This window comes from Crocodylus siamensis, chromosome 4, assembly GCF_052110815.1.
Source record: "Crocodylus siamensis isolate JL-2025a chromosome 4, ASM5211081v1, whole genome shotgun sequence".
Classification (NCBI taxonomy): Eukaryota; Metazoa; Chordata; order Crocodylia; family Crocodylidae; genus Crocodylus; species Crocodylus siamensis.
The window spans coordinates 74,521,867-74,548,159 of NC_143398.1; the positions used below are offsets into that span (position 1 = coordinate 74,521,867).

The 26,293-nt window shown below is 41.6% G+C and overlaps 1 protein-coding gene across 7 annotated transcripts in view; it reads left to right on the forward strand.

Moving 5' to 3' along the window:
- Positions 1–26,293, forward strand: part of SYT1 (synaptotagmin 1) — a 560,022-nt gene that overhangs the window by 125,176 nt on the left and 408,553 nt on the right. For all 7 annotated transcript variants that reach the window (XM_090042587.1, XM_090042589.1, XM_090042586.1 and 4 more), the window contains one exon: positions 9,134–9,250. The gene's annotated coding sequence lies outside the window, so the exon portion shown is untranslated. The remainder of the gene's footprint in view (positions 1–9,133; positions 9,251–26,293) is intronic.

Consider the following 26,293-nt stretch of genomic DNA (forward strand, 5'->3'; position numbering starts at 1 on the left):
TCCTCCTGGGGCTGGATGACAGGAGGCTGCCGCTGCCACCTGGGACCAGTGGCAGCAGCAATCTTCCCTGGTGCTGGGTATGGTCTGCATCTATCTCCTTGAGACTTGGCAGGCATCATGCCCTCAGAAGGGACTACCATCCCTGCATCCAAATTAGGCAAGAAGTGACAAAGATTTAGTATTTTCATGATTCCCCATGAAACATCCTATGGGTGAAAAGTTAAAACTCATCAAAACAGTGAAACAGTTTCAACGAAAAGAAACGGGACAGTGCTTTGAAATGAAATGATTAAATGAAACACTGTCCCTTCAAAATGGACAAAACAGATGTCAAAACAAAACAATGGTGTTTCACACAGCCCTAGTATCCACTTCTTAATTGTAGTTGTTTGTACAGCACTGAATTTACCAGGTAAGATTAAGGGTGTCTCTGCTGCCTATGTGGCAGCCCTGAGACCATTTGACAAAAAAGTTCTGCCCTGAACACATTGTATGGCGAACATCAGAAAAATGCCAGGCATGTCCAATGGTAAATAAGCTGTTCTAAATTTTATCTGAACCTAATTTGCACAAAATGAAGTATTCTAATCAGGAGATTTTACAGTACCTTCAACTCTCTTGTTGAAATGAATTATGAATTTTCATTTCCACCTAGGAGAAATTTTATAATCTTTGCATTCTCCTATCTATGCCTGAGGAAGGGGGAGAGTACATGAAAGCTTGCAAATAAAGGCATTTTAGTGCAAATGTTCCAGTTGGTCTAATAACAGATATCACCTCTGCCATGAGTTCTGATTCCAGTGTTGCTCTGACAAGTAGACCCAAGAATTAAAACCTAAGAACCTCCCTGGGCATACTCTGAAAAGGAAGCACATTATTTTGTAGCAAATAGCATGGGGGGAGTAGACAAGAGTAGGAAGGGCTTGTTTCTCAGAAGTAGTTTCAGAAATTCAAGGAAGATGTTATAATTATTTCTGAGAGGAGTTCCTCCAAGGTCAGACCAAGTCAACCTCTTTGGTGCAAAACATAGATATATATTAATTTGCTTTTTTTGTCTTATCCGTTATTTTCTACTTGATAAATAACAAGAAAGGAGGGCTGCAAAATTAAAGGAGCCGCTATGCAGCACACGTCCAACACAAATTCCACTGGTCTCTATAATGATCACTGCAAAATGTATCGTATTAAACATGCTTTCATATCTCCATGTCTGCACAGCTTGACCTAATCCCTTGAATCAGGGTGCTCAACCTCCAGCCTGTGGAGCTATGGCATCCAGTTGGAGCTCCCCATGAGCTGGGAAATTTGGTGGTGGGGGAGCTGTGGCAATTAATTCAGCCAGTCTCCCATGCTGCCAAATTTCCCAAGCCGTGCCTTAGGTCAGAACTAGGCCACACTTTTTTCCCCCCTTACAGGGCTGGGTCAAGTCTCTTTCTCCTCCCATGGGGCCAGGTTGAGATGGAGCTGCTCTTCACCCCCCTCCACATGGCCGGTTGGGTCCCACACTGCCCATCTGGCCCACCAGGCAAAAAGGTTGAGCATAACTGCTTTATGTTCTGAACAATCAAATATCTTGTTGCATTTTTGCCTTTGTTAGTTATAAAATACACCATTCACTTGGGACTTCTTTCATACAGACAGAACTTTACTAAGCCCTAAAAAGCTTTCCAAAATAAAGATTTGTGTCCTTTGTTTCAACAGAAGTTATTGCAAACAGTCACAGAAATCTGACTTTATATCAGAAGATGACTTGTGATAGTTGTACGGTTATGGAATATCATTTTTCATTTCAAGTATATAAGAGATATTTATTTTAAAAGTGTTTTCCATAGTATTTTATTGGACACATTGTAGTTGCTCTCTGTATTTATGTTATACATCTCATTAATACTGCCTAGTTAATAGCCAAAAATATAGGTGGAGCCTCAGAGAGTAAGTAGCTTCTTATGTTTTTGTTAATATGCCAGCTATTTCAGCTTTATTGTTATTGTGTGAGCTATGTTAGAAAGCTGTGAAAAAGACCTGTACTGTGACAAAAGCTGGACTGTTTGAAACCTTACCAGTTGTCCAAAGCATCAAACTGAAAGGCAGGGAAGACCTGATGTAAATGATAATGGCTAGGATGGTATAGTGTATATTATGATTTTTATTTTGAATTGGGAAATGTATACAATCCCTGCATTTTACGAGCATTATGTAGCAAAACCTAATTAGGGTGTTGCATAACTAAGAATCATTGCAGTGAAAATAAAAATCATCAAAATCTCTACATATGCCACCTAATGAAATTAGGTCAAGGCTGACTGAAAGATTTTACTGTGTAGCAACAGATGCCAGGTTTCTTAGGGACTTTTGTCTTCATTGCTGAACAGAGGTATCTTCCTGCCTACTATAATAGTGAGGCATACAGTAGGAAGTCACTTAAGGTGTGACATACAATTGGGAAGCATCTTCTAGATTTACAACAGCATTTGATCGTTATCTCTTAGATTAATGATGTTCCATGAAACTATTTAGTGTTCTTTGTTTAATCCTAAAAATTTGAACTAAAAAAGCAGCAATGAAGCACATAATTCAGGAATAAAAGATGCCATGAATATTGGACCATATCACAAGCTCTTTGCTCCAGGTTAGACTGTGAAAAATCTATGCCTGCCTGCTAGAGGATGATGCTCAACTCCCAGAGGAGACCATAGAAATTCTAATTTTGGGAAGAAGCATTTCTCTGTGATTTCAACCCAGACCTACCCCTATCTGTTTGGCCTTGCCTTGATTGTCTTTTACTTTGCTTATGGCTACCTCCCCTCCTTTCCAGTCTCACTGCCACTCACTCTGTGCCATCTGATGAACCAATCAATACAAAATACAGCTTCTAGACTGGTCTACCTTGTTGTTTGTTCAAAAATATTCCAGCCTCTCTTCATATCCTGTGCTGACCTATCCTCTCATGTCTTATCATATTTGCTCCTTGTATTTTCATTCAAGCACCTACAGCATAGTTCCATACTAGTTTCTTTTTCCTCCCTCCCTACTTTATTTCCTTTGCCCTGCTCAAGCTGTTCAACTAACCACTACTATTTCTTCCAGACATGCTGTCTGTGTGCCATCCTCCAAACTGCTCCCTGTGCCTGCTTCCTGCTATTCAGCATGTGCCAAGCTTCTACCCTGTCCTTCTTAACATCTCCTCAGAACAGTCTGCTGTGAGACTGTGAAGCTCTAGTTTTTCCTACATGTATGTTTAAAAATATAAATTCTACAATATCTCCTCAGACTTTCTAATTATCAAGATCTGTATGGCACCTGTTCTACCAGCTGCACAATCACTGCCATAGTCCTTGTCCTCCTATCCCCTTATCAGCTCAGCATTTTTACCTATCTTTGCTAGTTTGCCTTAACTTAAACTATAAGGTTATTGGGTGTATATGTGCATTGTGTTTTTAGAAATGCATTTATGCATTTCTGGCACCTGGCCCTCAAAATAGATTTTTAGAGGGTCTGCTAAAAGATGGAGCCTAAGACAATACTAGGGCTGTCTTATTTTTCATCTAGGTTTCAGTACCTGTGCATCAGTTGAAAAAATGTTCTATAACTGATGGTAAACACTAAGGCCTGCTCTATACATTACATTTATGTCAGAATTAATGTGTTAATTGAGCCTTAAATAGTAAGGGTGCTACACATGCAGCTAATTTAAGGTGCCATAAAAATGGCAAAAGCCAGCTTTAAAAGTGTTCTACATATAATGTAGAGCGTATTTATAGCTGGTCTGTATGGCACCTAAAATTGAATAGGTAGCAGGTCTGACTCCAGGGTTGATAATCAGCTGATTATTGGGTCTGGCCACAGGATCACACTGAGTCTTGAACCAGGCCCAGTGTGGTCCAGGACTGGGGCTGACAACCAGCTGATCATCAGCCCTGGTGCTAAACTTGCCACACCTTCAATTTAAGGCACCTATACATCATCATCTCATGATCCCCCTTGCATTGGCAAGTAGAAAGGGTGCGTTTCCCCAATCTCAAAATTATGCTTCTGCCATTAATGTATAACATGGTAGGAGACAAGATTCTTGGGATTGAGGATCAGAGCCTATTTAATGATTGTGTGCCAGGGGCCTAAAAGTACCGCAAAAAACCTAAGTCAGTAAATGCCCATAAGTAGTTGGATACATCGTAACAGCAAGGGTTTGCCATGTGTTTCATCAAAATGCTACCTTTCATGGAAGTATTTTAATTGCATCATCTGTATTACAGAAGGCAAAAAGAAAACATGTTGGTAAGTCACTCAGACCAGCACATCTATTCTTTGCATCTACATATTCTAGTCTTCAGATTCAAATAAGTAGAATAAGCATTAAGCAACTTTAAAGTATTACAGTTTCTCTTAAAATGATTCTTAAACATTACTAGATTTAAATATGGTTTTAATATGCAAGCAAAATTGGAGGCTAAACTGCCTTCTGTGTTTTTAACAAGGGATTAAGACCTGTTTCTGGCATAATAGATCATGAACTCTTCATCAGCCACCCAATAGTCCTCATTTTATTTCAAACCACTAGAATGGCAGTCAAGTTTTTTCAGACTGTTTCTGACAGTTTTTAGGAGTAAGTTGATTTTCCTTACAGCTTCCATAGCTTCTAGTATATTCCTTGATTTGTTGGTCCTTCCCTTACCTTGACAAGGGAATCTTTACCTGCCCAGTGCTGATACTTTCTCTCACTAAAAAAAGAAAATGAATACATTAGCTGTACTGGCAGGTTGTTCAGGTCTAAGTGCAGAAAGGTTAGTTCATTAGAAAATGTGGTACTGACATTACTAGCTTAAATAGGTAATGAGAGTGAAAAGCTGAATACATAGTAGAATGGCAAAGACTCTTGTGTTTGATTTCTATTTTTTATTTATACAAAGGGTATATAAGGGTCCTTGCAATAAAGAGCTATTGAAATAGCTGCTGTTTGTAGTACAAAGACTGTTTAAGTGTTGACAGATGTAATATTGTATAGAGATTTAGGGGCTGTGTGTGTGCTTTCTGTATGCATCGTACAAGTACTGATAGCTCAGAGATAGAAAGTGTTACTAGAACAAAACCTCTAAAATCTTCTGTAACTGCTGCATTTCTTAAGATACTAAAAACATCTGCTTGGTTTTCCCACTGCATTTTGTCTCATTAGCCACATTTGCATAAATTTCAGTATTCTTTATTTCATTACATGAAGTATTATGCACTGTTCAGCCAGTAAGTGAGAGAAATTTGTTTTGTAACCCAAGGGACTTGTAAAGACAAGTTTTTAGATCCCGAGGGTATCTCTACACTGGCTTCAGGCCCCCTGCTTAAGGCTGCCACCAAAAGTTGTTGCCCACCTGCTCTTGTTACACATACTCAAAACTTGCAACTGTAGAAGTAAGGAGGTTCCGGGGATGCAACTTTCACCTCTGCTTTTAAGGTTTCACTACTTGGAGATCTCAAGAGTGAAGGGAGTAGGATGGGGCCAGCCCAGAGCATCCTGGCCATCTGGGTTCCAGGTCTGAAGTATGTAATGTTGCCCGACAGCTAACACTTCCCAGTATGACCCTGTTTTCAGTAGTACAATTTTGCTAAATTGTAGTATTTAAAAACTGAAATTCTCCATGTTGGATGTCTGCCTTCATTCTGCCATTTCCAGACTTTTAAGTGTTTGATTTTATTATTGTAGCTTTTCTGTTTAATAAATATAAGTTTCTTTGGTTGTGTTTTACTTTCAGGGTCACTTGCTCAGTTTTGCTAATTTTTGCCATTTTATTATGGCTCTCTGGACACCTTTTTTCTTAAAGCTCCAGTTCCTTGAATGATATATGAGTGTCAATTTTCCTGACACTTCTTTTTTTTTTTTGATTGGGGAGGACACGAGGCATTTTCCTTAGCTGGTGTGAGTTGCTATTTTTCCGTTAACTTAAATGGAATTGTAACAGGTTGTATTACCCAAAGATATGCCTGTTATTTTCTAACTTTCCTAATTGCTGAGAGAATTTTGAAAGTGTTTCCCTAAAGGCTCAAACTCCAGAGACAAATATAAAATAAAATAAGTGCTTTTTTTGAAAAAATCTCATTATTTTTTAATGGTAATAGTTAGCAATATTGCTTGGTTAGTGCAGTGGTATTATGCATTTATTCCCTTATTTATTAAGCAGAACTAGGTATCCATGATGCTTTCTAGAAAAATGGAAATGACAGATTTCTTGCTCCAAGAAGCTTTATTCTAATTTAGACTTTATACTATAAAGGATGTCAGTAAACAGTGACTAGGGGTAATGGAAGTAAGGGTTACAGTACGGGGAAAGTGTTTTCATTTTTATGTACATATTGGAATAGTGCCTGAAATGCAGCTCTGCTAAACACTGAACACGTAGCATTGAGGAGAGCCTTTGAAATTCCACATACATTGATGGGAAATTGTGAAGAATATTGCTTTTATACACAATTATATTCTTTTTCTTCCTTTTATATTTGCAAAATGTCTCATTGAAATTCCTGCTGATACAGCTGAGATAAAAGTATATATTCAAGTATCTAAAAGAGGAATTAAAAGACCTCTAAGGTATTCCAGTCTTTTTGTCATTTGTAAATATACTCTTTTTTTAAATTCTGTTTGAAATGAAATGTTACCCAGTTGTGATTTTAAGAAAAATCTCCTTTGCTTCTAACAGTGTTTTCTGCTTGAAATTGTTGCCAGGACCTAATAGTCCTAAACCTCAGAGCTGAATCTCGGCCTCGAGATACTGGACTCAGGTCCAAGAGATGTGCTCAGTTCTCTGCTCTGTAATGGACTTCTTGTGTAAACTTGCCCCTTGCCTCAGATTGCACCCACAGCCCCCCAAAGGCTGTGCCCTCCCCCCCCCTCCTCCCGGAGCCTCTGGCACTTAAAAAGTCTACTCACCAGCAGTAGCAGGGGCTGTGGGGGCTCTGCCCCACCACACACATTTTTATCTGTAAAATAAATATGAAGGTGTATGGAAAAAAAGACACTTTAGTTGATAAATCCCACCCCTGTTAATAGGTAGTGATCAGGAGAAAAGGCAGAGAAGAAGAAACTCACCAGTTAAGATGGAAGGGAAATAGAACAGCTGAGAAGGAAGATCTAGTACAGCTTGAGGAATCTTTGAGTGGTCAAGCCCAGAGAGAGAACCTGAGCTAATTTTTGTTGCTGTCCATTTGCCTAAACACCTAGCCAGGCCTTCTTAGTTGTGCATGTTAGGAGGAGGAATCAATGATGTCGAACAATGTACACAAGAACCTGTTTCCAGCTGTAAACAAACAGCTCACAGTTTCTAAGCCAGCTTTTCCAGCCAGTTCCATGACCCAAACAACTTTGTGTCTGTTCTCTCACAACTTATTTCTGACTAGCACTCTTTCTCATAGCTTTGCCTGACTTCCTGGTTGCTTGTGTATATCTGCCACATATGCAGTAAAATACAGCTGCTACTGGTTAGTGCTGCAATCCAAGTCCAGGAAATCCTCCTTATTTTTATCTGAGTTAATTCCCACCAGGCCTGTCCACTCCCCCAGCCCTCCCCATTGCTGCCCAACCTCCCACTGGCCTCATAAGCACCCCCTATCCCTTCCCCACCTAGTCCCACCCTCTGCCCCTCCCCCCCCAGCCCCCTGAGCTCCCCCATCACTGCCACTTTGGGCCCCAGCATCCCAGCCAATAAAAAACCCCCCCAAACTAACAAAAAACCCCACACTCACCAACACTAGCAGCTACTGTTGGGGTCAAAGCCACTGCCCCCCCCTGCACAGCGTGGGGGTGGGTGACAGCCCTAGAGGCCCCAGCTCAGACTCTGCTGCCCCCCACTGCCCTGTGCTGCATGTGGGGGGGGGCAGAGCCCCTACAACCCCTGCTACTGCTGATGAATAGAGCTTTTTTTTTCATTTATTTTATTTTATTTTAAGTGCCAGAGGCTGGGGGAGGGGCAGCCATTGGGGGGCTGTGGGTGCAGGCAGAGGATGAAACCAGGTGGGGAAGCCATTGGGGGGCGCTGTAGGAGCCAGCAGGGAATGGGGACAGGTGGGCAGCAATCCAGGGGGCAGGGGGAGCAAGTGGGCATGGGGCATCTGGGCCCCGCAGGGGAAGGTGGTAGCCCCTGTGCGGGGCAGCAAAACATATAGGTATTTAGAATTCACTTCACTATGATGATAAAGATACTGTTGGGCTTCCAAATTGCTTTAACACTGTAGATATATCAATAAAATATTGCCCACTGTCTCTTGCTCTCTCTATATATAGTGGACTTTTGTTTTAATTGTGGAGGAACATGGATTTTGGGGTATTTTACAGAGTGACTTTGGGATTTTTTTATCAGGGATTTTTCAGTTTTCCAATAGGGAACACCAGAATTCCTGCTAGGGAGGCCAGTGGCAGATTCCTGCCTGCTCAGAGCTCCCACCTTGGACCCAGCTGGAGGTGGCTGATATCGTGGCCAGCTGGGGCCAGGAAGACATGCTTTGACAGTTCAAAGTGGGCCACCACACCCAGAACATCTTCCAGGCAATAACTGCCCAGATGGCCAGGCAGGGGGCACAAATGTCAGTAGTGCTGCACAAAGGCCAACTCTGCAGCCACAGCCCGCTGGCGGCTGGCCCAGATGCCTCTACTGGCTGTGCAGTCCCCATCTGGATCTGGCAGATGTGCAGCAGGTCACAGCCAGGCAGCAGCCCCCACTGTCAGACGTCTGCATTGGGTAGAGGGTGCAGGGAACTCTCAGGCCTACTTAAGCAGTTCAGTTGGCACAAGGGCTGGTGTCCCCAGGTACCAATTGGCTGGGCCCCAGAAGCTTCTGAGAGTGAGTAGCCCTGAGCTACTGGACAGGGCAGCTGTTTGTACTGATGGGGCCAGCACCTGTGCTGTCTTTGTGCGAGCTTTAGCTCCCCCTGGCTGCAGATCCAGGAAGAGCTAGGCAGGGTTATTTTGTCCCAGGTGGCACAATTTGCCCCACACCAATGTGCATGTCTGGGCACATGCGCTGAGGTAAAAAGCCCCAGCTCAAATTTGCACTGCTTCTATTTGAGCTGCTACAAGTGCACATGCTTGCATGTGTGGATGTGCCCAGAGAGTTACAGGCCCAGACTTATGTGGATTTTCTCTCTTTTCTTAAAGGAAGAAAAAAGAGTGTTTTCGTGACAAGTGAAGAAACAAGAACATTACGTAACTGCCACATACTTCACTGAAGATTTCTCTGTGAATAGAAAAATGCATGGATGCTGATCATAGAAGGTATTTTAAGCAAACTGTATGGATTTTCTACAGTTCCTATAGTTTGTGAAATGTTTTAGTGCAGGATGCCTTTGTGTACAATATAGAAATGGTAAACAGTTTATAGAAATATCTCCTATTACTTCAAGAATATCAAATTAGTAGAGGTATAGTTTTGTGGCTGTTATATTGCTATTTCAGATTGTGAGAATAAGGAAAAAACTGTATGCATTTGCTGACTGTTCCAACATTCTTTGCCTCCTTTTGCTATCAATGTTTGCTTCATCAACTCCAAAGTTGTCATGGTTCATTATCCATAGATGATCTTGAGCAGTCTTGCATCATAAAAAATATGCTGTGGCATCTGTCTTTGTGCTTTTGTGCATCACTGTACATGTACATGTTACTTTGAAACAAGGTTAGTGTTTTAGATTTAACCCCTGTTTTATCTACAGTATTGATAAGCATAGCAGTGTGTGTCATTGTTAGGAACCATCTTGTGGTTACAAAATGTCTACTTTACTATTCTAGTTAATGCTTTCCATTATATTCAGTTACTGTACAGCTCAGGATATTCACTGGCCAGTCAAACTGGTTCTTGCATCTAAGGCATTTTATGAGTTCTTGTGCAAGATATAGACATGATGTGCTGAAGTTAGTTAGTCATAATGATTATAATAATGATCTTTGTATTTGGTATCCTATATTTTGAATATTCAGAATTTTGAAACAAAAATGAATTTTATAATTCTGACATGTTATATAGTTAATATTGATTATAGTAATGTAAGTTAATTATGTCCAGATAGTCAGAATTATACATAACTAATTAAATCTTGATTCCTGTAGAGTAATTCTAATTGTAGGCAACTAGTTCTATAACTTTAAACAATGGTGAACATGCACCATGTTCCTCGACAAGGGTAAATGGCATTCCAGTTCTCATGGTTGTGTTCTCTGATCCATCTGCTAAATATTATGCATCTATTGTAAAGGAAAAATGGATAGTTTTTTTTTAATTGGGTCTGCTTTGGGGCTAAGATATTTCTGTATACTTTTCTGCTGTGATGATGTTTCAGTTGGTAGTTAATTTACTAAAAAACTACATTTATTACTTTATCTGAAAATGTTTTGCTTCAATAATCAATGGGAATCATTTGCCACTAATCCTTTTATTTTTGTTTCAATGCCTCTTGCATTCATAAATGTGTCAAATGAATGGAAGAAGGTGGTTTTTTGAAGTCGTGGACTAAGAATAACGTTCAGTCACTACATAGGTAGTTCTGCCAACTACAGATAGCCTGACTGCACTCAGTCTGAGGCCACATACAGATGTTGCATTTCTACCAGGAGCATCACCACTTTCTTGGTATAAAACAGAAGTGTACAGATGGTTCAGCCTTTTTCCATGACTTAATTCCTCCAGGGGAACAGAAAGAATGGAGACATGGGGAAAGGCTCCCATGCTGATCTGGAGAACGTATGGGGGGACAGCTGCTTCCACCCCTCCTGTAGATCAGGAAGGGAAGAGCCAGCAACCAGTTGCTCCCCACCAGCTCTTCATACACTGGAATCCCTGGTGTTAGAAGCAAATAGGGGTCTTTGTCCTGCTACTCCAGTCCCCTGGGAAACTGGAGCAGCCCACAGTTTTCCTAGGCTGGGATCACCCTGGTCTTGGGAATGTTCAAGGAGAAGGAGAGAGGGGGATGGTAGTTGGGTGCATGCTTAATACTGCTTTCTCTCCTGGAGCATTTCTAGCAGTGGAAATTTTCCATTGCTAGAAATAAATACTTTTATGCATCCTGGGACACTGTGGTATGTTTCCTAGCGACCCAAAGCACAAGAGGAACAATCCTTTCTCTTAAGCTTTCCTATGTTGTTTCATCCTTATGCATGGTTTCTTTAAAACCCATATTATATGCCAATCCTTTTGACAGTTTAAACACATTCTAATAAAGTCTAAAACTATTTGCAAGAGTTGTGATGCATGTTGCTCAGTTTTCTTCCCACTTAATTGGTTATGTTGTAAGGACTCCAGGGCTTCATTCAGGTAGAGCTTTTTCCATCTGCTCTGTTTATTTGTGTGTGTGTTTTTACTGAGAACTTGTGGAATTTGAGATCGTTGATCGTTCACAGGTCAAATGAAAGGCAAAAACATATAAAGCTAAGGAAATGTCAGGTTAGTTCCCACTGAAAGTTCACAGAACAGTGAAAGGCTAAATGAAAATGCAAAGCGGCAATTCTTCAAAAAACTTAGTCCTCTAAGAAAGTGATATATCCAGAAAAAAATGCACTTCTAAAAGGAGTTCTAGCAAAAATAACTCTCTCAATCCATTTGTGATGTTTAGCTGTGACTCTTCTTTTGCCGGAAGCCTGTTTTTATTTTCAGTATAAAAATTCAATTCAGCTTCTTCCAACGTGTAAAATAAATAAATAAATAAAAAGGTGTGGGGGAGCAGAGATTGAAACCATTTTATCTTCTAGCCTCTCCTAACACTCCTGCCTGCTCCCATCCCCGCAAAAAACGCAGGTGAAAATGAATATTGATTGCAGTAGGACTATGTTCATTAGGATGATAAAATTAATTTCCATCTCTGTTTGCAGTCATGTGTGTCTTAGTCATGTGCAGTTTGTTCTGGGAATATGAAATACTTTCCATGAATGTGACTGGGAGTTAAATAAGTCACCAGTGTTTAAACCTGTTATTGTAGATAACTCTTGCTAATTTAAATGAGGGCTTGCAAATGTTTAGGGATCTGAGAATTGAAGTTTCCATTTGAACAGTGGCCTCAAGGAGTTGCGTGCACGTTTGACAGTGTTTTATGCCTTGAGGTAGTCTGCTGCTAAACAGATAATCCACATATACCCATGAGCTATAACATGGTTCATAGGAACATGGAAGAGAATAAAGTTGCCCATAAGGTAAATAGAGAATGGAAGGTAAAATCAAAGCAAAAAGAGGAATATAAATGAAACTAGGAACATTTCAGAAAATCTACAGAGGGCACATGAGACTATAAAAGGACATAAGGATCTGTTCAGGCACTATAGCAATGACCTCAGCACATCTGTCAGTTTTCAGTTAACACTCCATTCATGCTAACTACTATGCTTCAGCATAATCTTTTTTTGACAGCATTTTTCCATTTGTGCTAATAGCTAAGTTGTATGTTGCAAACTATCCATGAAATTATGATTAATAGGAATTACCTTTATATAAGGAGGGCTCTGTGGGAATTTTCTGTGAAACTTCTTGTTATCAGAAGGCACTGATTTGTTAGAACTATTTGTGGGAAATAGTTGATTCCAGTGATCAACTATTGGAAAGGGTTGATTCCAGTGATCTCCTGCTTTGAAAAAAATTCAAAGTTGTCAGAGTATCCCATTCCTTTTCTTGAAATGAAAAGCTTTTCATTTTTGGTTTGAACATACCTTTCATTTAAAAATTGTATTTAATAGAAGGATATGAAAAAAAGTGGGGAACCTAAAATAATAATACAACCATTTCTTCTTCTGCTCTATTTTCAAGATCTCAATTTCATATTGTGAGCTGTGAACACAGAAAAGTACTTCGAGTATATTAGATATCAGTAGGTGTGTATACATAAGATGCTTTTCTGCACAGTAAATTAGTCTACCATGCAGTAAAGTATCACTGTCTACATATGCTCACATAGTGCAGTAACTTAGTCTACTGCACAGTTAGCTACTACGTATAAATACAGATAGTAAACTAACTGCACAGTAGATACTGCATAATAAAACAAGTGTAAATGCTGGCTGGGAGCAAATTTGTTTCCAGTCAGCATAGCCAGCAGGGGGTCACAAGGGACGGGGAGCTTTTTGTCCCCAGTCTTGGAGCTGCTCAGCTTCCTGACTCCCCGCAGGAGCTGGGAGCTGATCAGAGCCAGGACTGAGGAGCTCTCTGTCCCTGTTCCTGCTGACCATGCAGAGCTGGCTGCTCTGAGGATTGAGTGGGACCTGGGCTGGATGCCCAGCCCCCATTTGCTCCCCAGAGCATGGTGGGAGTATTCCTGTACCAGGCTGCTCCCATAGGGAGCAAATCTGTTCCCAAGAGGAAGCATGGGTAAATGTACTCCCCTATAGACTTACTGCACAGTACTTTTACAGTGCAGTAAGCCTACTTTGAATTCATAGCATGTGTAGATGTGCCCAGTGAAATCCTAATACAATGTACATGCACACCTGTGTTTTAATTTCAGTTCTTAACATTTTTTTAGCAAATGGCTTTGGCAATTTTAGATAAATGCAACGCTTGGGCTAGACTATTGGGTCCATAAAATACTTTTCGTGTTGCTGAAGTGTAAAACCAGTTTATCTAAGGGGAATACCTATGTGGCATATAACTGTTATGCATAAGAATGCCATACTGTATGCATAAACCCCCAAATTTACCTTTGTCTCAGTGGAATCCAGAAGACAAGGGGTATTACTATACCTCAAGTGCTGTGTGCAAGCATTACAGCTGTTATTCCTGTTCTTCTAGTGGAAAGCTATTTAAAAAGAAGTATACCAACTTTCATTCTGTTCCTCCCAGACCAAACATTGCAATTCCAAGAGAAAAATAATCCAATTCCAACCCAGTGGAAGTGTTCAGGAGAGTCTCAGCTGATACAACTGAAAAACCTCAGAGTGCTATGAACAGCACTGGCCCCAGACCTGGGAAAACCAAAGCTAAAACAGTTTATAAATCTTTTTAAGTAATGAAATCATGCTTACTCAAAAAGCAAACAAGAATCAGTTTGGGGTAGAAAAATTTAAAAATGTTTGCACACATTTTGATTTTGGCTAAATCTCAACTTTCCAGTGAACATTTTTGACCAGCCAGTTATGATTCCTAATTGACAAGATAATAGGACTGATTGATGGCCAGAGGAACTCCTGGAGGCCAAGAACTTGGCAAAATTCAAAGAAGGGATTGGATATTATTTGGCTTACAAGATTAGCCAGGGCAACAGTAATAAATAATGAAACAAAAAGTTAAACATATTCAAGCATAAAGCAGTCTTTAATTATTGGGGATTAGAAAGCAATTCATTATGGAGGACAGATTATTATGCTACATGTGACTGCTTCAGAATTTTGTACACCTTCCTCTGAGGCAGCTGACACAGTCTTCAATCAGCAAAAGGAGATTACAGCAGATGGACTATGAGTCTGAATCAGTCTAACAGTTCCTTTGTTGTGAGCATCATAGGAGGGCATCAGTCATCTCTTCAGCAGAAGCTAGATCAAAACCTATCATTTCTTTTGCCTAAGTCTCTGCAAACTACAGTGGGTACATAAAAATAATTACATATTCAATGCTTTTTCCTTCCAGTATATGGTAATTGAGAAATAGTAGGTGGTTTTAAATTTTCCAAATTTTACTGGACAGTATATAGAGGGAAGCCTACCATATTTATTCACTTCCAAGACAAGGTTTTTTCCCCATATAACAAGGGTGGGGGGGTCATCTTGGAATTGAGTACAAGGAAGCAGTGGGGCTGGATTGGGGCTGGAGCTGCAGCTGCTGCCTGCATCCCCTATCTCTTCCCTCATCAGCATTCAGCCCCTGCCCCTTCTCCCCTTTTTCCCTCTCCCCATTCCCTTTGCCCCCACCCCCCTTGGCTGCTTCTAAGATTAAGACTAACAAGGATTGGATGTATTTATATTTCTTAAGGTGTACTGGGATCTTGAGATTTTTGACAATGCTTTGCCTTCCATAAATTGACGAAGGCTAGTGTAGTAGTAACTGGCTACTGACAGTTGTGTATTCTCCAGATAGCAAATACTGAATACTAACTTTATTATGAAAAACTCATGTTTTTAATTAAAATGGAAATGTTTGAAAGATCAAAACACATTTCTGTAATTATCCTGCACAAGTGAGCAGTATTAATCTGTCCATCAAAGAATCAAAATTCCTACTGAAATTGGAGAGCTTTGGTTAGCAGGACTGTAGGCTAAGGTCCTAAATATATATTTCATTAGTTACCACTTCATAAATATTGGTAAGCCTAAATCTGATCTCATAGGCACCAAGTTTATACTAGTATAGCACAGCATTGATTTCAAGGGAGTTCATTATTCTTAGTGCCTCTGTAAGTGAGAAACAGAATCTGTTCCATGTGTATTTTATGGAACAAATTTTATTTTTAATGAAACTCTAGTCACACTAGAGAGAAGTATGTTTGCTTGCATGGTGTGTGTGTGTTTTATTATGGTGCGTGTATTATTTATTTATTTTTTACTTAAAATTACTATTGGTATTAGGTATGGCTAGAAGTATCTTCTGCTAAACAAAAATATACTGCCAAATTCTTCTGGAGCGTAATCTTTTACCTAGACTTCATGCAACTCATGAAGTCCCATTGACAGATGTTACTTAAAGAATGCACAATGTAAATAATGTCTGCATTATATTACCTATAGTATTTTAGGGATGATTCTTGGGCGATTATGAAAAACCACAACAACGGGCAATTTTTTAATGGCAGTCTTTGTATAAACACTTGGTATTTGTATTTGGGCATGTAGGTGTGTGTCTAATATACAGAAAGAGAGAGGGAGAGAGGCTATTTTATTTATCTTGCTAGTAGGACAGAGCAGAAAAGAGTTTTCCCTTCCCCAAACATTTTCAGCATATTAAAAATGTAAAAACTGGTAAGCTATTTAAAAAAATTAATGAGATAAAGTGGTACTCTAGGTTAGGGTATTTAACTTAAACTCAAGTCTCTGGTCACCAACACAAATATCATGTCTTTCGCCTTCTCTTCTGTTGGAGCATGTTGTACCAATATTTAAATATCTATTGGGTGAGTAAGGCAGAGGGATGAGAGAGTAGAGTAGTTAGGTTGCTCACCTGGGATGTAGGAAACAAAAGTTTGAATTTGTGCTTTGCTATTCTCTCAATGATTCTTTGAAGTAGATGATTGCTCAGAGCTCTAATATGAAACTGGAGATAGGCCTGTTGAAAGTCTCTGGGTTAGGGTCAGAGGGGAGAGCAACAAGGGTGATGTTGTGGACCAGACCAGGAGGATGAGGTGGATGATGCTTTTTTCAAACAGCTAGTGGAAGTTTCCCAATCATAGGCCCTGGTTCTCATGGAAGATTTCCGTCACCCTGACATCTGCTGAGAGGGCAATACAGGAGTGCACAGGAAAGCCAGGAAGTTTTTTGGAGAGTGTTGGGGACAAATTCCTGGTGCAAGTGTTGGAGGGGCCAATTGTGGGCCATGATGTTCTTGGCCTGCTGCTCACAAATAGGGAAGGTTTGGTGAATAATGTAGAAGTGGATGGCAACTTGGGCAGCAATGACCACAAGCTAATTGAGTTCAGGATCCTGAGGAAAGGAAGAGAGGGAGAACAGCAACCTTAAACTACCTAAAGGCTGGTACCAAACAGGATGGAGCTAAACTCTTCTCAGTCATGGCAAATGACAGGACAAGGAGCAATGGTCTTAAGTTGCAGCAAAGGAAGTTTCGGTTTGATATTAGGAAGAACTTTATCACTAGGGGGTTAATAAAGCACTCAAACAGGTTACCCAAAGAGGTTGTGGAATCTCATTCTTGTAAGTTATTAAGACACCACTAGACAAACTCTTGACTTTCTAAGGTCCCTTCCAACCCTAATTTTCTATGTTTCTATTATTCTAACTCTATTTTCCAGTAATTTTAATACTTTTTGAGCATATGAGAAAGAAGGTAAGACCCAAGCAAAGCAATTCATTGATTGTTATAAAGTGACACACTGGTTTACCCAGTTGGTCTGAAGAATAGGTTTATTTTGTTCTTTCATCTAAAAAGACAATAAGATACAAAATCGTTGTATATTCTTAAAATACAAACTGTTATCTGTGCCTGACACATTACATCATTGTGAGAGGTCTGAAATTTGTGGTTCTCTCTAAGATTTAATTATCTAGCAGTTTCCAACAGCAGCCTGTCTACTACTGACATGCAGAATTTCATTTTGTTCAAATATCTTTTGTGTGTATGTCTCCTTGATATTGATAACAGTCTCTTGTATTAGTGCTTATCTCCTTTTGATTCTGAAAATCTAATAAAGAAGGAAAATACAAAGTAATAGCTACAAGAACTAGTTAGGCAGGGATCCATCAAAGCTTTGCATCAAACTAATATTTGGAAAAAATATAGCATGCATGTTACGGCTTAGCTTTCTTCATATCTAAGAAAACAGAGATCTTAAACAACAGCTTTAACATGGCAGACTTGTCTACAAAATAAATCGTGTTCCAAACAAAGAATGAACCAAAACAAATCACATGGGATTGTTAAATTTTCCTGACAGCTTTCTGAATATATTATCAATTGCCAATTACCATATTTGTCTCTCTTGATAGGCAAAGTGTTTTGACTTTTTTTAGTGTTTTAGATATTTGGGTTCATTCCCCAAACAGAGCAGCAGTGAGAACAAGAGGCAGCTTTCAGTTTCTAGTTGTAACATGGTTGAGCTCAAGTGGTCAGTCAAGTTAGCAAAAACTGTGAAGGCAGAAAACATTTATAATCCTTTGTCTGCAAAATAGATTCCCTAAATAGTGATCAGGTTCTAAAATCAGTGAGAAACATGAAAATATGTATTTATTTGAACTTCTATGTAAATGTAAATACAATTAAAGACCACGAATATCTTGATAGACACTGGCCTCATCATGCATTCCCTTGTAAATGTGTGGAAATTTTGAAAAACTGTATGTAAGACCACTATAGAAAACATGATTTAGGCTTACAAGATTGTGTGTATGTGTAAGTGGATAACAAATATTGATGATGTAGTTGCTATTTTGGGGAAAAAAACAAATGTGGCATGGCAGGGTGATGTCCCTTAGTCTTTCTCCAACCAAGGAGTACCCACAAAGCAGTAGGGGCTAGGGTTTTGAAGTGACCTATACTCATCTAACTGTGGAGGTTGGAACATTGTGGTATTTTATAGAAGCTACCCCACCACAACTAGTCCCAACACATTGCCACCAGGCTCTCCAGTCAGATGCAGGTTACAGTCATACCCAGTTAAATCCATCTTCCCAAATAGTTTGGACCTAAATTTATAAAACTGATTAGTAATGATGTTTGCTGCCTTTGTTTGGGGTCCAACATGAGACGTCTCAAAAAGGGACTAGCTTACTAAAGGTAGTACAGACACTCAGGGAGGTTAGGGGAAGGCTAGGCTGCATTAAAAATGGCTACCTAATCTTAGTTTTCCTGAATGCAGCCCTTATACTAGTTAGGTCAGTCTAAGTCTGAATTGTACAGAGAGTTTTGGAAGATTAAATAGGTCAAAAAATGGGTGACCCAATCGAATTTAACTGTACCTCAGACATGCACTATTGTAGATCAGGTACAGTTTGACCAATATAACTAAACTGCTGTATATTCTGAGCATAGCTCTGGGGTTGGGAAAGCCCAGCCACTTTGCCCAGCCCTTGGGCTGCAGTTTTCCTACCCCCACCTCCCTCGCCTAGTACCAGGCTATGTTTAGCTCCCCCAGCCCCTCCTCCCACCTCCAAATGAACAAACCCTCTGCACCTCTACAAACCAGCCAGATCTTTTCCCCCCTCCCCTCCTCCCCAAGCCTGCCAACTCCCCCAATCCCACAAGCTGCTCCTTGTGCAGGTTTTATCAGCATGTGCTGATGCTGGGAGCTGATTGAAGTAAGTCAGAATGAGATTTGGGGGTGGGGGTTGGTTCACTGGGGGGAGTGTTCATCTAGGTGTGGAGGTAATGGGAGGCTACAAAAAGCCCCTGGTTGGGGGGAGAGATCCCTCCCAATCCCACCAAGCCCCCAATCCACCTGCCCTTCCCTCCACCCTGACTTTCTTCAGTCAGGCTCCCAGCACCAGTGAACACTGGTAAAGCTGGCTGAGGGAGTGGCTTGTGGGATCAGGGGCAGTTCAGTGGCACTGGGGGGTCTGGAGTGTGCTCAGGGGGTTTGTTGAGAGTTGCAAGCCTCTCTGATCCCACCAACAGCCCACTATCCTCCTAAGCCCCCACACAGATCCCACTAGCCCCCCAATCCCCCCCCCCACTTACCTTAGATCAGGCTCCCCGTACCCATCTAATTACTCAGTTAAATTGTAGGGGAGGGGAGCACTGAACTAACCCTCCAAACTTCTAACTGTAGCATCTGCATGAAGCCTAAAAGTGTAGGTACCGGTACGTCTAAGCTGGTAGATATGGCATCCTAAATTACAAGTCATTTGAAAAGTTAGGCCTGAGTTTTCCAGGAACTGGTGTTGTCTTCAGTGACTCTATATTTGGTGAAGACCAACCATAATGCATATAGATTTTTAGATAAACACTCAGAACTGAAATTATCCGTCTTTTGGGACTGTGTACATTTTCGCAGAGCTTTTCCCAGGAGGCGTGTTCTTCTGACATCTTATGTACTTGGTGCTTTTGATTAAACTGGAGACAAAAAACAAAGTCCTATTTCAGTGCATATTTAAACTTCTGAATTTTACAGTATATGATACCAGCAGGTCTCACTAGTAGATAAGAATTCTGTAATATGAGTGGATGACCTCTACCTGACTCAAGAAGTCTATGGGCCAACGAGAGGCAAAGTGCTGCTTGACCTGGTACTGGCTACGGGGGACAACCTAATCGGCGACCTAGTGATTGATGGGAAGTTGGGTGACAACGACCACGAGCTGATCACCTTCACCATCCGCCGTAAAGCTGGCAAGTCAGGCAGCAACACAGAAGTCCTTGACTTCAGAAAAGCCGACTTTGACAAGCTCAAGAGGCTAGTCGGTCAGGCCCTCAGGGACCATGACCCCAGGGAGATGGGAGTTCAAGAAGAGTGCTTGCTTCTCAAGGAAGCGATCCTCAATGCACAAGCTAAATCTATTCCAACACGGAGGAAAGGCAGCAAGAAGGCACAGCAGCCCCCCTGGCTCTCCAGAGACCCAGCGGACCTACTGTGGCTAAAAAGGAAAGCCTACAAAGGATGGAGGACGGGATTCACCTCCAAGGAGGATTACTCCGCGCTGGTCCGGTCCTGCAGGGACCAAACCAGGAAAGCCAAGGCTGCAACTGAACTCCAACTAGCTTCAGGCATCAAGGACAACAAAAAGTCCTTTTTCAGATATGTGGGGAGCCGGAGGAAAAGCAAGGGCAATGTTGGACCCCTGCTAAAGTAGATGGAGCAACTGACAACTGACGCCCAGGAAAAAGCCAACCTATTAAATAGGTACTTTGCGTCAGTCTTTCATCAGTCCCACGGGATGCCCATGCCTGCTATGGGACAGGGAAATCTGGGTGAGGGGGTTCCCCTACCCTCCATCAATGCTGACCCCGTGAAGGAACACCTTGAGAAGCTGGATACCTTCAAGTCAGCCGGCCCTGACAATCTGCACCCCAGGGTACTCAAGGAGCTGGCGAGCGTCACAGCCCAGCCCCTGGCACGGATCTTTGAAAACTCCTGGCGCTCTGGTGTAGTGCCCGAAGACTGGAAGAAGGCCAATGTGGTGCTGATCTTCAAGAAAGGGAGGAGATTGGATCCGGCTAACTACAGGCCCATTAGCCTGACTTCTATCCTGGGGAAGATCTTAGAAAAGTTTATTAAGGAGGCCATCCTTGAGGGACTGGCCCAGGCTAACATTCTAAGGGACAGCCAGCACGGGTTTGTTGCGGGTAGGTCTTGTTTGACCAATCTCATTTCCTTCTATGACCAGGTGACCTATCACCTGGACAAGGGAGAAGAGATTGATGTCATATATCTTGACTTCAAAAAAGCTTTTGATCTAGTATCCCATGATCACCTCTTGGCCAAACTGCCCAGTTGTGGCCTTGGCTCCACCATGATCCGCTGGCTGGGAAATTGGCTTCGTGGTCGGATCCAGAGGGTTGTGATTGATGGCAGTCACTCATCATGGTGCCCTGTGACCAGTGGGGTCCCTCAAGGCTCTGTCCTGGGACCCATACTGTTCAACATCTTCATTAACGATGTGGACATTGGAGTCAGGAGTGGACTGGCCAAGTTCGCCGATGACACCAAACTTTGGGGCAAAGCATCCACGCCAGAAGATAGGTGGGTGATCCAGGCTGACCTGGACAAGCTCAGCAAATGGGCAGACGAGAACCTCATGGTGTTTAAGACCGAAAAATGCAAGGTTCTCCACCTTGGGAGGAAAAACCTGCAGCACCCTTATAGGCTCGGCAGTGCTACGTTGGTTAGCACTACAGAAGAAAAAGACTTGGGGGTCATCATTGATGAACATGAGCCTGCAATGCGATGCTGCAGCTAGTAAAGCGACCAAAATGCTGGCATGCATCCATAGATGCGTCTCGAGCAAATCCCGGGACGTCATTCTCCCCTTGTACTCGGCCTTGGTAAGGCCGCAGCTGGAGTACTGCGTCCAGTTTTGGGCTCCAGAATTCAAAAAGGATGTGGAGAAGCTTGAGAGAGTCCAGAGGAGAGCCACGTGCATGATCAGAGGTCAGGAAAACAGATCTTACGATGATAGGCTGAGAGACATGGGACTCTTTAGCCTGGAAAAGCGCAGGCTCAGGGGTGATCTGATGGCCACCTATAAGTTTATCAGGGGTGACCACCAGGATCTGGGGGAACGTCTGTTCACCAGAGCGCCCCAAGGGATGACGAGGTTGAACGGTCACAAACTCCTGCAAGACCGTTTCAGGCTGGACGTAAGGAAGAATTTCTTTACTGTCCGAGCCCCCAAGGTCTGGAACAGTCTGCCAGCGGAGGTGGTTCAAGCACCTACATTGAACGCCTTCAGGAGTAAATTGGATGCTTATCTTGCTGGGATCCTATGACCCCAGCTGACTTCCTGCCCTTTGGGCAGGGGGCTGGACTCGATGATCTCCCGAGGTCCCTTCCAGCCCTAATGTCTATGAAATCTATGAAATAGGGGCACCTTCATCCTTAATATAGATGGGCAGGTCACAGCATGTAGTGTCCCAACTGGAGCTGAGCAACCAGATTCAAGATGAATTGAAAGACCACTGAATTGGAGACCAGTTTTCTTCACTGGCAAAATGTCAGGAATAAGGTTGAGAACAATGGCAGCCTGCTCTGTTATGTGGAAATGTCATTGTGTTTCTGGACTCCTGGCCCATTATGCACATTGGCCCTAAACTGGGGGAGGGAACTGTCCTACACTATGAACAGTTGTATTTTATCACGTGTCTGTGTCTCTCGGAAAATAGAAGTACTGTACCTGAATTGAGGTCCTCCCAAGCTAAATGTGTTAATCTCTCCAGTGACCCTAAGAACTAACAGTCAGAACCATATCCAGATTAAATTAGTTAGAAAGGAGATACATACCATACATGCAGACTGACATACTGTTTGCTCTAGACAGAAGTAGCAGTTATATAAGCAGTTGAGGCCTCCAATACTTCAAATCTCAAACAAGCTAACATTTATACAATGGCTCCAATCTTGGCCAATAATAGAATTCAGTTGGGAGCCTCCTAAATTAAAGTACATGTATTTTGAGCTAACAACTGAGACTGAAGCTGGCACCTGTATAAACATATCGACTTCAGATTTTGCACAGGAAAATTGTAACACAGGGTGACCCATAGTTGCGTGAAAGAGAGAGAGAGAGTGAGAGAGAGAGGGAGATGGGGGAGAAAAAAGCTGCATGTCTTAAGCTAATTGTAAGGCTAGCTCACAGGTGGGACAGTAAAGTATATTGGTATATAGACTCTTCCAAGTAAGCTTTAAAATGTACTGAAAGAGCATTAAAAAATAATGCAAGCAGGTGGAGACGTGACTGACAGCTTCCAACTCTCAACATCAGTCCAGCTCTTTCTGAATTGGAAACAGATGGCTGTAGTATGGGGATTTCTTTCTGTTTAATAAACCTGCATGCAGTATTAAGTAAATTGTATTTTTGTGTGCTAAGCCTGTATTGTACAGGTAGAGAACATACCTTTACCTTTACCTTTAGTGGTATCAAAATAGATAAAAGCACGTTGGCATTTTTAGTACATGTGATTGGTTCTGGCAGCAAAGATGCGGGTCCTCTTATGGCATATTTCTGAAAGACAGCTGTTGCCATTTATATTTGAAAGCAGAACTCTCATCCACATCAATTAAGATGCACCTGTGCTACAAGATATAACAGGCAACTGAATATAATGTACAAATTGGCTTTGCACAAACTAGTTATAAATGAAGAACAGTGTTTGAAAAAAATAATTCAAATGCATTAAAATTGTACACCATGTAGGTACGGAGGGATGCTTGACATTTTTGTAAGCTCAAAAACCTTTTACAAACAATAGTTATGTACAGATGACATGCAGAGCTCTTCTTTTGAGAGCATTTCTGCAATGCTGTTCATTCTGCTTCCCTTTTTTCCATCTGTCACAAAATGGCTACTTATATGTTAATACAAGCTTCATGTGTGCTGCTGCAAGAGGAGATGTTCTGATTATTCTGCACTCAAAGATGTTTTAAAATGTGCATTTTGTTGTCTATTTATAGGCAGCACAGAATGCTGCCCAGTTTTAAAGTCTCTGTCATTAATTCCTACATGGAAAGTATCTTTATAAGGAAACTGAGCAATGTATATTCATGCATGCAGCTTAACGTTTAGAACACAAGCTCATCCGTGTGGCCACTGAGGCGTGTTTGATCTTTAATAGCATAAAGGGGATTGGATAGATCACTTTAAATTGTCAGACATCTTCTGCTCATTTTCTGTGATTCAGCAAGTTCCAATACAAACAAATGCATTTCTTTCTCCTTAAATCTGAATGACACAAGGCAGCCAGTATTTCATCAGGGAATTTTGCATCATCATTTTTATTCAGATATCCAAATTGGCATACATCATAAGTCACTTACTATATTTGTGTAATTAGGCAGCACCATTTGGTCACTACTGTTGTTTTTATTATACGTAGTGGTTCATTGTAACTGCTAGTACCATTTCAGTTGAGAACCAAGATTTACAAGAACAAAAAACTACTAATGGGGCAGCATAAGGGTATGTAAGTAGTAGAGTGATGTATAGGCTAGTCTGAATGAAATAAACAGTGGACCAAACGTCCACCTTTCCATAGATCAAAATCTGAAGCAAAACTTTTACTGGTTTGAAAAAGTTCCAACAGTCATTGCAGGAGATAGCTTGTCGGAGGGTGAAGCAGCTGTCCCTTGTCCCCAAAAAGGCATACTTCCTTCTTGGGGCAAAGGGTTTGTCTCAGGACTCAATAATCTAAAGAGTATGGTAGGATGAAATATATTGTAAGGCTTGGCTAGTGTATCATGTAGACCCCAGTGTGTTCCTTAGCATCTGTAAATACCCCAAACAAATATTAACACCTTTCCCCAAGCTTATCAGCTCCTTCCATTATCTTCCATTCTCTATAGCAGGAGTAGGCAACCCACAGCCTTGTGAAGGCACACAAAGGCATTGGCACTTGTGCCTCAGGGAAGGAGCTGGGGCTGCGCTGCCACAACAAGGATTGGGCCCCTTGTGGCTCCCTTGCCATCCACCCCTGGCATGCCAACATCCTTCCTACAGGTTGAGGTTGTAGGTGTTTTTGGTGCTCTGCCCAAGAACGTTGCCAACCCCTGTTTTACAGCAGAGGTCTGCAACCTATGGCCCATCAAAGGTTGGTCCAGCTTGCCGTGGTTGTGGGAGTGTCCAGTGACCTAGGAGTTGCAGGTTTGCAAGCAGCAAAAAGGTTACTCGTTAAAAGGTTGTTGAGTCCTACTGTAGAGTTTTACTATGCATCAGTGCTATACAGAAAAGTTCCAAATAAGATTTTTTTGTTTTCAAAAATTTAATTCAGTTCAGTTTCTGTTTGTGATGACATACTGCATTTAGGCTGGAGATGAGGTCTGCAGTCCACCTGACCAGTCTTTCAAGATAAAACTTGCTTTTTGGCAGGACAATGTATATTATCTTGTCCGTTCCCTCGACTAAAGGGGAATCTGCTAAGTGAAAGTACATACTAGGTTGGTTGGAATAACTATATAGTCGGGGGGGGGTGTTCTTTAAGAGGCAGTTAGGAACCTAAACTCAGGGTAGAAGTTGAGAGAATATTTTGAATAAACATCTATAATTTCATGTGTGTATATTAAATCCTCCAAAGTTTGTTTACCATTGATATACATGATACATGCCCCCACCATCCAAATCATGATCTGTTGCTAGAGAATTTTATTCAGTGAACAATTTCACCAGTCAAGCCCCACAGACCAGTTGACGTGAGTGTAAAGTTGTAGTGCTGCACAACAGTAAGTCAGTAAGAACAACCTAAAGGGCTTGTAACAGGAAGGAGATCATGTTATAACAGCACTTCCCTGTAATTCCTTTTCCAACATATTGCAACATCCTATTACCATTTTAGAGACCTGAATGGCCAGGAAAAATTACTTCTGGTCAAATCTCTGCCTCTGAAAAAAATGTCCAAGGAAAAAAAGCATTAACACTTGCTGTATTTGGCTATTTGTGTAAGGCTCCTGAGCTGCAGCCTGGGTCAGCTCTGTAAGGCTCAGGCAGGCTTCTGCCATGGAGCCCTTGTTAAATGCACTGACCCAGTTACTACTAATTAAGGCCAGATGGCCCTTAGCCCTTTCCCTCTGATTGGTTCTGGAGCTGCATTTAATTAACTCCTCCAGCACTTGAGCTTTGCTGCACAACACCCTGGTCTTCAGTTTCTGGGTAGCTCCTGTCCCAGCCACATCTTTAGCTTCCTTGGTTCCTGACCTGGTGTTCAGCTTGCCCTGGATTTCAGCCTTTGAATTGCCCTGGCAACCTGTTTCTTGACTCCTGACCCCAACTTGGCTTACTCTTGGACTTCCCTCTGTGGACTATCCTTCAGACTTGGTAACTAAGTTTCTGATTCCCATCTCCTGACCCTGGCTTGGCATTTTGGCTCCTGACAGCTTTTGACCCTTAACCCTGCAGCCCCCAGCTCCACACACAGCTCTCCCTGCTAGTTTGGCTGGCCCCATGGATCATGACAATTTCTACTTGGCAATGTGGATAAAGCTGAATTATGATAAAATAGCTGAGGATATTTTTTACTTTGATTTTGTACCTTTTGCCAAAACATAG